Raw genomic sequence first — 14,600 nt, forward strand, 5'->3', positions numbered from 1 at the left:
TATCCTCCTGGACCGGGGCACGAACCCGTGTCCCCTGCATTGGCAGGTGGACTCTCAACCACTGCGCCACCAGGGAAGCCCCTCCTACCTTCTTTATTGTCTCCTCTTCATTCTCAGCTTCTAAACACAGCTTTCCCTGAAAGTTCTATCCTGTGAATTTATCCCTTCTTCCTGTATATTCTCCTTCCCCATGATCTCATCCACTCTCATAACTTCAGCAAACCAAACCTCCTCCTCCTCCTGAGCCCAACATTCCCACTGGGCTCCAAATCTGCATTTTCAACTGTCTGCTTGGCAGCTCAGCTAAAGTGCCCTGCATTCATCTCTAACTACTCAGGACAGCTCTCCTTTGCCCTCCAGATCACTGTCCATCCTGCTGTGTGCCCTGGAGGCTGACCCAAATGGAAGACATTAGCAGCTCTCTTGACCTCTGGCTTCAAGTTGTGCTTGGTCAGTGGGGGAGACCTCACAAGAAAGTGGAAGTGGAGAGGAGAATAAGCCCAGGATATTTACCCTGAAGTTGCTCTGGACCAGCTGCCTCTTTCTACTACAGGCTTTCTGCTCCACGCAATTCTTTCCTGGGTTCTGATAATGCTTCTGTCCCACACCACTTCAGACCTAGCAATGTTGATGGTCCCTGCTCTAACAAGTGCCAAAGAACTACATTATCTATCCCTTATGGTTTCCCCCAAGCCAACCAATCACACCTTTGAAAACAGTACTTTTATTAAACTCTCCTCCAGTGACCCAAATTGAATGTGCCATTTGTTTCCTAACTGGACTCTATGCAACGCTTCTTACATTCTTACTAACTCTCCAATCCCTCTCAATAATCCAGGAGCTAGAGTATTGCAATAATGCACAACTCAGCTTCTCCCCTCTTATCTCTCTCTACCCTCCTATCTGCCAGACCATATTTCTTGTACCATAGCATCAAACCTACTCTTCTTTTCCTCAAACCCTTTCAGTGGCTCCACATTTCCAAGTCAATGAAGTCTGGGCATTTCACTTAATATTTAGGCCCCGCTGCAGTAAGGCCACCCTGTCTTTCTAACTTCATTTCCTACCACTTCTCCAAGTATACCTTAGATCCAGATGCATTCAACTATTCTAAAATAGTGAATATTCAAAAATTCACTATTTCAAAACATAGACCACTTCCCCACTGGCACAGCTCCGCTCATGCACTTCTTTCTCCAATCCCTTTGCTCTCCACCAAACAAAATCTTATCTCTTCATGTCCATCCTAAATGTCATCCTTTTTAGGAATTTCAGTTACATGAACTAGTTTCTGCTCTTCAATTCCACATGAATTATTTGTACTTTTCTTATTTGTTCTTAATTATAATTATTTGTGTTCTATCTTAGCTCCACTATTGAATTGCGGGGCGTCTTAAAGACAAAGCCTGCATCTTGACCCCTTTTTTATATTTGATGTATACATATTGCCCTGTTAAATAAATAATTGTTAACTGAAATGGCAGGTTAAACTTTTCATGATATTATCATATGGTACGTGCATATTTTGATATATATATGAGCTACTAGCCAAAAATTATGAAAAATATGCCGGTTCTGGTTCTTGATATAACACATACCTCTTTGGCAGTGTATAATTGTGTCATTCTTTCTCTCTCTATTTGTAGTTTTGTATCTATGTATAGTAAAAAATAGAGGAATTTCCTCACCAATTCTATTATTGCATTTGCATGCAGAAAGGAATCATATGGGACTTTGCTGTATTGGATTTTGTCCCACATGTCATGTAGGAAGCTAGGGGTCGAGTGCTGTCACGAAGACTAAGTTCAATGTCAAAAATCAAAAAAATGCCAACTTTTATGACTCAAGATGAAAGGGTAATATTTGCTGGCCTATTTGCTACCCCATGTATACTAGTTCATTGCTGCTCAGAATCAGGGCAGAGCGAGAATAGCACTTCCAAATTTCCAACAAGACAGGAGAAAGCTGCACTCAGCCCAACTCTAGTACAGCTCTTTCATTTTCACGTTAGCCATCTTGTCCAAAGTCAGGTTGTTGGTGGCTGGTTGAGCATAACAAAACAGAGTATTAGAGGATCTTAGAGCTAAGATGGTTAGCTTGTCTGTTTATTGGCACCTTCACCGATTCATTCAGTTACTCATCGAATACAAATTTGTGGAGTGCCTACAATGTGCTAGCCATGGGGAATTAGCAAATACTAAAGAAAAAAAAAGTAATAAAAATTACAAAGAAATGCTTAAGGGAACTCACAGTCTGGTTGGGAAGGAATAGAGTTCAACTCTTTCCTTTTAAAAAAAAGTCTAGGAGAAGGCTCTTTTTTTCCTCACCTCTATTACTTTTTGTTATAATAACCAAAATATTAAGGCACATATATGACATAAACGTTCTTAGCACTTAATTTTTAAAATAGTATTGAAACAGAATTCTTTTATGTAAAATGATACATGATATATATTTATAATATGTATCATTTAATAAATTTGATATAATATATATCATTATACAAAATGAAAAATTCCTCAGACAATTAAAATTTTAACTGTTAGGTGGAGAGTACTTTGCTATTTCACCATCCTGAAGCATCTCCATGGAGCCACTGTGTTCTCAAGAGCAGGATTTGAAACCTGTTCTGCTTTTCCATGCGCCTCTTTGACATCCTGTCAAGAGTAGGGACGGGGGGATTCTTCTTCATGACTAGAGGAAGTCTTCATTAACCCTTAGTGGGTTTTGTTTTTTTTTTTAAACCAAGACACAGAAGCGAGTGAGGATCTTAAATAAAGAACCTCACAGTCAATTTCTACTGAGTCTATGTGAATGGGGAGTCAAATGATCCAGAAGAATGTGAATTCAAGAAGCAGTGGTTAATTGTTTGATCTGGTCCTTAGAGAATGCTTATAGTACAGTGGGCTAGGTGCCACATCCAATTAAAAATTGCGTGGTTCTTGTCCTCTAGGAAACTAAAGACCTGTTGTGGCCTTTGTTTAAAAAACAGAATCCTTAAGTGGACCAGTGTTCATTTACCTTTTCTGTTTTACACAGAAGCACTACTCAGCTTCCCTTTGCAGGGTGGACATCCTGAATGACCTGAATGTTAGGAGCAATGACTCCCCAGAGAGAATTCTGTATCAGTTGAATGATCTTTAGTGACTTTCTGGCTGCCTGAGGACCAGACCTAAAACAGTGAAAGATCCCATTTGTGCCTAGTCTTAAAACAACTTACCTAAGCCCTCTGTTTTGATCTAACAGAGAAAGTAATCATTCCTGTCTATATAGTTACATTGTCACCAAAAGTAGAGTTCAGTTTCACCTGAAAAGTTCAAAAAGTCTGAAAGGAGCAAAAGAAAGAAAATATGTGCAGATAGATAATATCAACGTACATAGTGAGAACATGGAGGAAATATTTTTTAACTAATTATTCTGAGTAAAATAAAATGAATAGAGAAATAAGAGCGTTTCTAAATAGTCTATGAAAAGAGAATTTTAAAAAGAGAAAATGTCTACTAAATTTTAGTAGACAAATAAGAGAGAATAAATAAAGTAAAATAAAAGCAGTGAAATAACACCCAGCACACTGACTGAAAAATGCCAACCAAAGCAGGGGCAGCAGAATCTTGGCTGACATTTTATATCTAGCATGTGAGCTTTCCTACATTTCCTTCCCTATACATTTTCTTATCAAACCTTTGTAGTCAAGGACCAAAGCTACAACATGCTGTGAAAACAAGAGAGGAGAAAAGCTTTAATGACCAGAAGCTAATAATAATAACTTCATGGAATGATAAGGAGTTTGGACAAAGCAAACTGTTATAGTACAGAATAATCTTCTAAAGGTATAAGTTAATCTTTTTCATCATTTTATTGGAACAAAGGAAAAATTGAAACACAAGCATTAGCTACTAATCTTCTGTCATAAAGATCTGATCTGTCTCTGTAATTGCTTCAAGAACAGCTTAACTCAAAGAGAAACAGAAATAGGAATATAATATCACTAATGACAAAAAACAGAGTTTCTTATTTGTTAAGCAGATATGATAACAAAACTTTGAAGGTCTCCTCTAAACACTAAAATCAATGAAGTGGTCTTCTAAGCATTTGCCCAAAGAAAACAAAAACACTAATTTGAAAAGATATATGAACTCCTATGTTCACTGCAGCATTATTTACAATAGCCACAATATGGAAGCAAACTGTGTCCATCGATAGATGAATGGATAAAGATGTGAGATAGATAGATAGATAGAAAGAGAAAAAATGAATAGCCATAAAAAAGAATGAAATTTTGCCATTTGTGACAACAGGGATGGACCTAGAGGGTATTATGCTAAGTGAAATAAGACAGAGAAAGACAAATAGCATATGATCTCTCTTATGCGTAGAATCTAAAAAACAAAACAAATGAACAAACAAACAAAACAGAAACAGACTCACAGATACAAAGAATAAACAGAGGAGAGATGGATGGGGAGTTAAGTGAAACTGGTGAAGTGGATTGAGAGATACAAACTTCCAGTTATAAAATAAGCAAGTTGTGGCAATGTAATATACAGCATAGGAAATATAGTCAATAATACTGTAATAATTTTGTATAGTGACATATGGTTACTAGATTTATCATGGTGATCATTTCATAATATATTTACATGTCTAATCACTGGGTGGTACACCTGAAACTAACATAATATTGCATGTTAACTACACTTCAATGAAAAATCAACTCAACTCAAATGACATCAGATCAAATCAGTGGAGTCATCTATTTCTAATGTTCTTTCCTTAGTTTTTACAATAGTCTGCAGTCATGCTACGGAAATCCTGTGTCAGAAGAGCTGGCCGGCTTCACTAAAACGTCTTTCTCTGACATCGAGTATGAATACAGGTGTATAGGTTGAATTGTGTCTCCCCCACAGAATTCATATGCTGAGGTCCCAACCCCCAGTACCTTAGAATGTGCCCTTATTTGGAAATAGGGCCATTGGAGACATAACTAGATGAGATCATACTGGATTAGGGTGGGTTCCTAATCCAGCATGAGTAGTATACTTATAAAAAGAGGAAATCTGCATACAGACATGCACACAGCGAGAACACCATGTGATGATTAGAGTTTTGCTGCCCCAAACCATGGCTACTACCAGAAGCTAGGAGACAGCCCTGGTACTGATCCTTCCTTGGAGCCCTCAGAGGGGAGTGTGACCTTGCCAACAGCTTGATCTTGGATTTCTAAACTCCAGAACTGTGAGACAATAGATTTCTTTTATTTATAACACTCAATTTGTGGTATTAGAACCTAATGCAACAGGCTGTAAATACTCTATTAGATTAATTAATTCCTATAGGTTGTTTACTGCCAGTCTCACTCCGTGGTAGGAAAGTCATGAGAACTAGTCAAGTTCATTATAAGGATAATTAGTCTCCACTTTACATTGAAACCTATGGATGAAGAATTGTTCAAAGACCAAATCACTTAAAATGAAACTGAATTGCTGGATTAGAGTATTACGGGAGATACAGCTTTTTACAAGTCTTGAAATACCCTAAAATCATAGAAAAAGGAAAATCCAAGTTGCTTTAATCCTTAACTATTCTATAGGCACATGTACTTTTTTTTTCCTTGAGAAAGATTCAGCATTGGATCGCCAACTTTTAGAGTTGAAGAACTAAATAAAAAACCCAATCAGCTTCCACAGTGCCTTTCCACATCCCTGGGTTAACAATTGTGATTAAAAGATTCCACATGTGAACCACTAAAATTATGCCTCATGAATAAAACAGTAGAAGCAAAATAAATGGCTGTGTATTCTCAAAGTGATAGACAGTGGACATACAGGATAAAGCATGTCTAACTTCATGGTTAATTTGAAATTATAACCCTTGAGAACCACGTGGAGCCATCATTATTGTTCAGATAGAGGAGACTATAGCAGATGATATCCATTAAAACATATTTACTGGAAACCTTAGTAATATAAAAAGAGCTTTATATGCTACTGTATTAACAATTCTTTAGTAAATATTATCTCTTCAAATATGAAGGTTGGTGGCATTACAAAAGGGAGGAAAAAAGCCGCATGAATTACATATATCAAATGTTTGGCCCTAAGGACAATACTTAGAAAATGAAGATGAAAAGTAGGATATGATGTGTATTTTATACTAAATTTTTTTGCAACTCTTGGCTTTAATTTTATAGTTTATTGACTTCTTTTTTCAGTCATATTTACTGATGCACAATTTATATATATAACAAAATTTATACTTTTTAGTATTCAGTTCTATAAGCAGTTCTGTGAGTTCTGATAACTGCATAGAATTGTGTAAACCTCACCAAACCAACAAACAAAACAGGTCCATCACTCCATAAAATTCCCTTGTGTCTCTTTGTAGTTAAGTCCTTCCTGCTATAGATTGAATGTTTTTATCCTCCCAAAATTCATGTTGAAATGTAATACCAAATATGATGGGATTAGGAAGTGGGGTATTTGGGAGGTCTTAGGTACTGAGGGTATATTTTTCATTAATGGAATTAGTGCTGTTATGAAAGAGAACCCAGAGAACTCCCCAGCCACTACCACCATGTGAGAATGCAGAAAAAAGATTGCCGTTTATAAACTAGGAAATGGGTCCTCACCAGTCACTGAACCTGCCAGCACCTTGATCTTGAACTTCCCAGCCTCTAGAATTATGAAAAATAAATTTCAATTTTTAAACTAGGAAATGGGTCCTCACCAGACACTGAATCTGCCAGCACCTTGATCTTGAACTTCCCGGCCTCTAGAATTACGAAAAATAAATTTCAATTTTTTTTTTTTTTTTTTTTTTTTTGCTGTATGCGTGCCTCTCACCGCTGCGGCCTCTCCCGCCGCGGAGCACAGGCTCCGGCCGCGCAGGCTCAGCGGCCATGGGTCACGGGCCCAGCCGCTCCGCGGCATGTGGGATCCTCCCGGACCAGGGCACTAACCCGTGTCCCCTGCAATGGCAGGCGGACTCTCAACCACTGCGCCACCAGGGAAGCCCAATTTCTATTATTTTTAAGCAACCCAGTCTATGGCATTTTTGTTACGGCAGCCCCCAAAACTAAGACACTCCTTCTACTCCCATTATCTGACAACTACTGATCTATTATCTTTCCCATTCTTTTGCGTTTTCCAGAATGCCATACAAATGGAATAATTCAGTATATAACCATTTGAAACTGGCTTCTTTCACCCAACACATTAATATTTTCGAGATTCATCCATGTCATTGCATGTATCACTAGTCCATTTCATTTCATGGTTGAGTTGTATTCTATTTTATGGATGTACCACAGTTGATATATCCATTTACCAGGTGCTAGACATTTTGGTTATTACCAGTTTAGGAGCTATTACAAATAAAGCTGCTATACACATTAGTGTACAATTTTTTTTTATTCCTCCTAAATAAATTACCTAAGAGTGGTAATGCCAGACCTTATGGTAAGTATATGTTTAACTTCATAAGAAACTGGTGAACTGTTTTCCACAGTAGGTATACTGTTTTCTATTCCCATCAGCAATACGTAAGAGTTCCAGTTGCTCCACATCCTTGCTAGTGCTTGGTACTAGCAGTTTTGTTTTTGTATTTTAAGCATTCTAACAAGTGTGTAGTGGTATCTCATTGTGGGTTTAATTTGAATTTTATTACAAATGCTTATTTGCCACCCATCCCTCTTCTTGGTAAAGTGTATATTCAGATTTTTACTCACTTTTAAATCAGTTTTGTTTTGTTTTGTTTTTTTCAATTTTTTTGTGATTGCATTGTGAAAGTTCTTTCTATATTCTGGATACTAGTTCTTTACAAAAGATGTATGTATTTGAAATATTTTTACTCATTTGGTGACTTATCTTTTGATTTTTCTTAACTGTGCCTTATGGAGAACAGAAGTTTGTAATCTTGACGAAATCAAATTTATCAAATTTTTCTTTTATGGATCATGCTTTTGGTGTCATTTCTAAGAAAACTGCCTGACCTGAAATCACAAAGATTTTCTCCCATGTTTATTTCTAGAAGTTTTATAGTTTTAGGTTTTACATTGAGGTCTATGATCCATTTTGAGTTAATTTTTTAAATGGATGCAAGCAAGGTATGAATCAAGATCCTTTTTTGTTTCATATAGATGTCTAATTGTTCCAGCACCATTTGTTGAAAAACAATCCTGGATGTCTGGTTTCAGCTCTAACATGCAAAGAGTTGGAAGTCATCATTCCCATCCTCACAACAAGAAAAATACTGAACAAACTGAAAATCAATGAATTTTCTTGGACCCAACAGAGAATTGAGGTTGCAGGGCAAACCGCCACACCTGAAACCTGGAGAGAGAAGTGAGTCTAGAGAATCACAGCAAGATCTTTTAACCTAAGAGTAGAAGCCACAAAACTTAAGGGTAATTTTGGAGCACTTAAGGGTAATTTTGACTAATTACTGGAAGTTGAGTGTGGATTAGCATGAAAGTAAGAAACTCCTCAGAATCACAGTCTTAGAAGGAGGGCTCCCAACCATGAAATTCCACAGGTTCTCAAAGTGAAGAGTCAGGAAAGAACAGAGCACTGGGGTTAGAGGACTTTGCTGAACATAGTACCTTTTCATCTTTACATCTTCTGGGATATTTTTTGCATTTCTCAAATTTGGGGTTATATTATTTACTTTTGGACTCATAGATGTCTCTTATAGTTAAGGGTGCCAAATAATTGGAATGTTAACTATACTTATTTGGTCGACAACTACAGGCCAAATATCACCAGTACAATTAAAATATTTGTGAAATATAAATGAGAAATGGAAATATAAACTACCATAGCCATTAGAATTTATCTAACAGTAAGCCACCCTTTAAAGGAATTTATTATCAAAAGTTAAATTGAAAATAATAACCTACTAATAATGAATTCAAATGTTTTTTTGAATTCAATTGTTTGTTTCTGAAATGTTCTATGTAAAGAAAAATTAGAATTCAGTAGATCAGGTAAGGTAAAGACTAGATAGGATAAATGCAGGAGCATATAAAAACTGTATAATAACAAATGAAAATTGAATCACATTCACTGATAAAAACATCTTTCAATAATGTGGCTTGAAAACTTGGAAGGAGCTAGAAAAGGAATAGTACCACCAATAAGAATAACATATAAAAATGCACGAGGAGCAGCTTGATCGATGGAAGAAATGCCTGCCTCTTTCCAAATAGAAAAAGGAGCTAGGCAGAAAATAACTTAAGTGCTTCCTGATTGCAGAATTCATGAATAAGATCAAGAAATAGTGCAAAGAAGAATGGATGGGGCAAAAATGAGCAGTGGGAATTGGAGAAAAAATAAGCATACAGGTACTGATAAGCTCAGATCACACATACAGAAATGAGGAAAAAAATTTAAGCAGAAATAAAATATTTGGAAAAGGTCATAAAGATAAGGGATATACCAAAAATAAAAACTAACAGAGGCAATGTGTTTCAAATATTGAAGCAAAGAAAACAATGCCAACTGCATGCCGAGAAAATAAAAGAAGAGGTTTAAATAATAAAATCTCACTTGAAATGACAGAGAAGACCCCAAAAAGCTAAACAGAATACCCAAAGGTCATGAAAGTATATAATCAAAAAGGATTAACCCATAAGTTACCACAATAGCTAGTTTCCAACATGTTTGTCTAAATCAGTTGTCCAATTTCTTTCACGGATTTGAAAGATGGAAAACACTAAAGAAAGGCCAATGATCTGGAGTGTAATTATTTTTAAAATGACTACAATAAATAAACAATGTAAAAAATACAAAAAAGAATTAACGTTTATTTAATGCTTATTATACACCTAAGCTATGTCATTTGATTTTCACAGCAACACTTTAAAGTATTAGTGTTCACATTTTATAGCTAAAGAAACTAAACTCAAAGAGTTTAAGAAATCAAGCCAAGAAAAGGGATTTAAATACAGGCCTCTGAATGTAAAGCTCATACTCTTTACACTTTCTATGTTGCTTCCCTACTACAACTAAATCTAATGATGCACAAAATAGGGGGGGAAATGACAATGTAGATTCTAGGAATCTACAGTAGAAGTAGAGGCATTCACTGTAAAATTCATTCAAGTTTGTTGTGTGTTTGAAAATTTTCAAAATAAAATGTTGCAGTCTGGGGTTGGAGAGATACCTGACAGTTTAAAAGCTCTAATTATAAAGGAAACTAGACATTACTGTGTTACTTACAAAGACTATCAAAAGGCTTAAAGGCCCATTTCCTTAATGGGCACCTTCACCAGCATGCCAAAAAAAATTAACACCTCTTTTGGTTAAGACATTCATAGCTCTGTAAGCCTCCTCTCAAAATAGAGATATGTTGCCTTGACTGAGATCACACCGTAAACCACTTAAATCCATGACCACATTATGATAGTGACATCATCTTAATACTTTAGAAATCAGAGAAGAGGGCCTTGGAATAACGGGACAAGGAACAGGTACACTTTAATACAGAAAACAGTAATAATAATAGTAGCTTCACACCTACACTGTGCTTGCTGTGTTACAGGCATTGTTCTAAATACATACCAAGTAATAACTCATTTAAACTTCTTAACAACCCAATAAAGTAGGTATCATTACTATTATATGATACAACTGATACCAGCAGTTTGATTCCAGAGGACACACCCCTAGCCCCTGTACTGCACTGCCTTTCTGAGGTCGATTGCTATCTCTCTGGAATACATGGAACCCCTGGATACCTAGGAAATGGTAGAAAACACTGAAAGAGACAATGGTCAAGGCCTGGGAATGGAGAGGGAGTTAATGGTGAAGGAGGAATGAAAATAAACAGAACTGCATGACTTCACTTAGGTGCTAATTGGTGCATTTCTTATAATAGGATAAGAAAGGAAAATAAGATATATGCAAGATATGTTGATAAAATAAGTAGGGAGAAACAGAATATAAATTCAAAAAGAAAAGAAGCAAAAAAAAAAGAAAGAAAAAAAAAAGGGATGCTTATGCACTGGAAGAAATAAACGTTGAGCAAGAACAGGGGGAAAGATGATAAACAGTGGAGAACTCTTAAAAGTTTATTTTTATGAAAGGAGAAAATTTCCAAGTCAACAGTAATAACATTGTAAATAGAAAAGTATCAGGATAGAGCATGGTGTGAGTCTGTTAGTGCAAATGCAAGGCATATGCAGTCATTACACTTTTCTATGCAAATGTATTTTTTTTAAATGTTTCCAGTTGCATTATTTCATTTCATTATTATGTTTTGCTACTCAGCATCCAAATAACTTTCTTCTGGAGGAAAATCCCTCATTGTACCTTGTGAGTGAAGTCTCCTATTCTGATTCCCAGGAACTTCCTCTCCTCGCCCTCAGACAAAGGAAAGGTATATAATCTAAGGTTAGCCAACTGGTGTTTCCACTGGGGACTGGAAATCTTGCAGGTGTGATGCACATGCTCAGTGACTGGAATCTAATGTGGAATCTCAGATCAGAGCTATGCCAGCTCCAGTCAGCAAGCAGAGGCTGGAAGCCTCCAGGAGGACCCAAAGAGGCTACTCTGAGGCATGACCTCTGCTGCACTGCCTGTTGCAAGTGCCTTACTGATTGCCATTCCTAAGCTTAATCCGTCAGTGTTTCCATCAATCCTATGAGCTATCTTCCAATAAATTCGTTTTCAGCTAAAATAATCAGATTTAGTTTTGTTGCTTATAACTAGAAAACTTGACAAACAAAAAAGTGTTCCCCTGGAGGAGGCTGCAGCAGTGAGGGCAAGATATGGAAGGCCACATGGTAAGAAAGAATTGTGAACATCAAGACCTGCTGGTGACACCTCTCCCAGTGGCACTGAACAGATTAAAGAGAATGCCAAGTTTTATCCCTAAATATTTGGCTTAAGAAACAAACTGATAACTAGAGACCTCCTCTGAAGAGAATAAAGAATTTCTTAAGTCTTGAAACTTCAGGGCTGAGGTGGCCAAAAACCTCACTTAAGGTTTGGGTAACTTGTTGAATTATGTCCACTGAAGTTTAGAGCCTCTTCAGGTTCCTTTTACGTAAAAGTTACAGTATTGATGAAGAAAGAGTAAGACCCTATAAACAGGGATAGGGATAAATAAAAGGTTTCAGGGGACAAGAGCAGCCTGAATCCCAACCTTTCATTCTCACCTCCGTGAGCCTCCCCTGTCAGCTACCGGTCCCTCATTGTCTGTGAGGCTATTCCTCCTTAGCTCCTTACAAGAGGAGTCCATGTTCAAATCCCACCCCTCCTTGCCCCTTCTGCCTCAGTCCCAGCGTGCCTGGAAGGTCAAATGCACCAGTGCATGCTTCAGTGAGCAGCTGGGAAGGATTATAATTGATTGCTCATCTGATAATTAGAAACTTGGAATCACTGGTGGACTACACAAAAATAAACATGCCAAAAGCCCTTGTTAGCTTCCATTAGGAAATCCTGTTAGCTCTACATTCAAAACATACTCAGGGTAAAACACTTCTGACCATCTCAGGTTCCAACACTGTTCCCATGGTGGACTGAGCCACCATCATCTCCCACCAGGATTATTGCAAGAGCCTCCTAACAGGTTTCTGGGCTGCTACCCTTGCCTCCTCCACCTCCATCCTATAGACCATTCCTGGTTCAGCAGCCAGATGTACCTTGTAAAAATCTAAGTCATGCAATGTCCCTTTCTTCAAAACCTTGCCAAGGCTCTCCATTTCACACAGAGTAAATCCAAAATCCTCATAATGGCCTGTAAACCTCTATGTGACACAGCTCCAGCTGGCCCTCTGAACCTTTCTTCTACCATCCTCCTCACTCACTGCTTCAGCCACACTGGCCTCCCTGCTTGTCCCTGAACCTGCCCAACACATTCCACCTTAGGGCTTTTTTGCATTTACTGCTTCTTCAACCTGGAACGCTCCATCCCCGGATGACTATGTGGTTGACGTCCTCACCTCTTCCAGGTCTTTGCTCACCTTCTCAATGAAACATGCCCTGAAATCCTGTCTAAGGCTGCAACCTAATCTCTTCTTCCCATCTGGCAATTTCAATCCCTCTTGGTTTGCTCTTTTTTTTCCCTGTTGGCACTCATCATCTTCTAACATGATATGTAATAATTTACTTAATATGTTTACTGTTGATCATCTTTCTTCTTGTGGTAGAATATAAGCCCCTCCAGATTGGGCTTCCTGTGCCAGTTTTTGTCTCACCTATTTGCCCTCAGATTCCTTCTGAGCCCTTCCTTTGCTCAGCTCTGTATCTAAGAGGTGCTGAGCTCCACAGGCTGCATTCTCCAGCTCCGAGGTCAGTCACTTTGGACCAAAGGGAACCAGGAAACCTGAAGTTGGTTGGTAAGGTAGATATTATATCTTTCACCCCCACTATACCATGGCCCTCCAGAATCCTGATGCTTTTAGAAAAATCTTTAATGTTGTCAATCTTCTAGGATTCTATTAATTGCAGTGAAGATGTGCAGTTTATTAAATAGTAACATGAGGCTTTAAAGAGTTAATGTCACTTTAAAATAGGCTGAACATAATCAGGTCAAGTCTTTAGGACAGGGGAAGAAATGGGGTTTTGTTTAATTTGCTGAGATATTTGTTTTACTTTGTACAGTTTTCCTCAAAATTCTAAAACTATTACATTCATTTGAAAAGGCATATCCGTTGAAAATTATTATAGAACACTTCTAAAGCTAATTTATCTTCTCTTGATTATTTTCCATAAATATTCCCTGGTATCTCCTTCTGTCTTTTATGTTTTTTGGAGTAGCTTTGAAGTGTCTGAGAAACAGTCATGGTGAGCTAGCTGCATGCGAGTGTTCTGAAGTCTGTTTCCATATTTCCACCCGACAGTAGGCTATTTGTTCTTGGATATGTCCTGAGGCAATCTTGACACAGAAATGCAAAGTAATCACAGTTATCTGGAATCTTTGATTAAAACTTACAGTGATAGCGTTGGCAGCCGAAATATTGTTATACACCAAGGTGTCATAAGGCTCCTTTTTTAGACTGTGATTAGATAATGAATCCACATAATCCTGCAAAAGCACATTTAAATTAATTGCAAAGGCAACCATTTATTTAGCCCAGTTCTGTACTCGCCATTTTTAAATATTATCTTTTCGAATTCTTACAACCCTGCTAATGCTATACTATTATTCCCATTTTACAGATGAAAAACTGAAACTTGAATCATATAGCTATAAGTGACAGTAGTGGGATTTCCACACAGCTCTCCCTGAATCCAAATTCTCAGATTTCCACTACTCTGTCACCTTGGGCTTTATGAAAGGCAGGATGGTAAGAGATAGGGATACACAAATATCTACAAAATTTTTATGATCCCCAAGTTCATTTCAGGAGAGAAATCTTAGGAGAAAGAGGTATGTGCAAGCCAGCAGATCCAGTTGGAAAGGAAGCCAACTTGAAATGAACTGCTTATCTTTTGTGGTGGTGGCACCGACATGTAACATATATAACAATAATTTCATTATTTCTAAATTAGTAAAGAAGTTGGATGATGAGTCATTGAAGAATCCAGGAAGAATACACAGTGAAAATTTTCTCTACTACTATTAAATAATAATAATATATACATTTTTCATGGTTT

Source organism: Delphinus delphis, chromosome 14, assembly GCF_949987515.2.
Source record: "Delphinus delphis chromosome 14, mDelDel1.2, whole genome shotgun sequence".
NCBI lineage: Eukaryota > Metazoa > Chordata > Mammalia > Artiodactyla > Delphinidae > Delphinus > Delphinus delphis.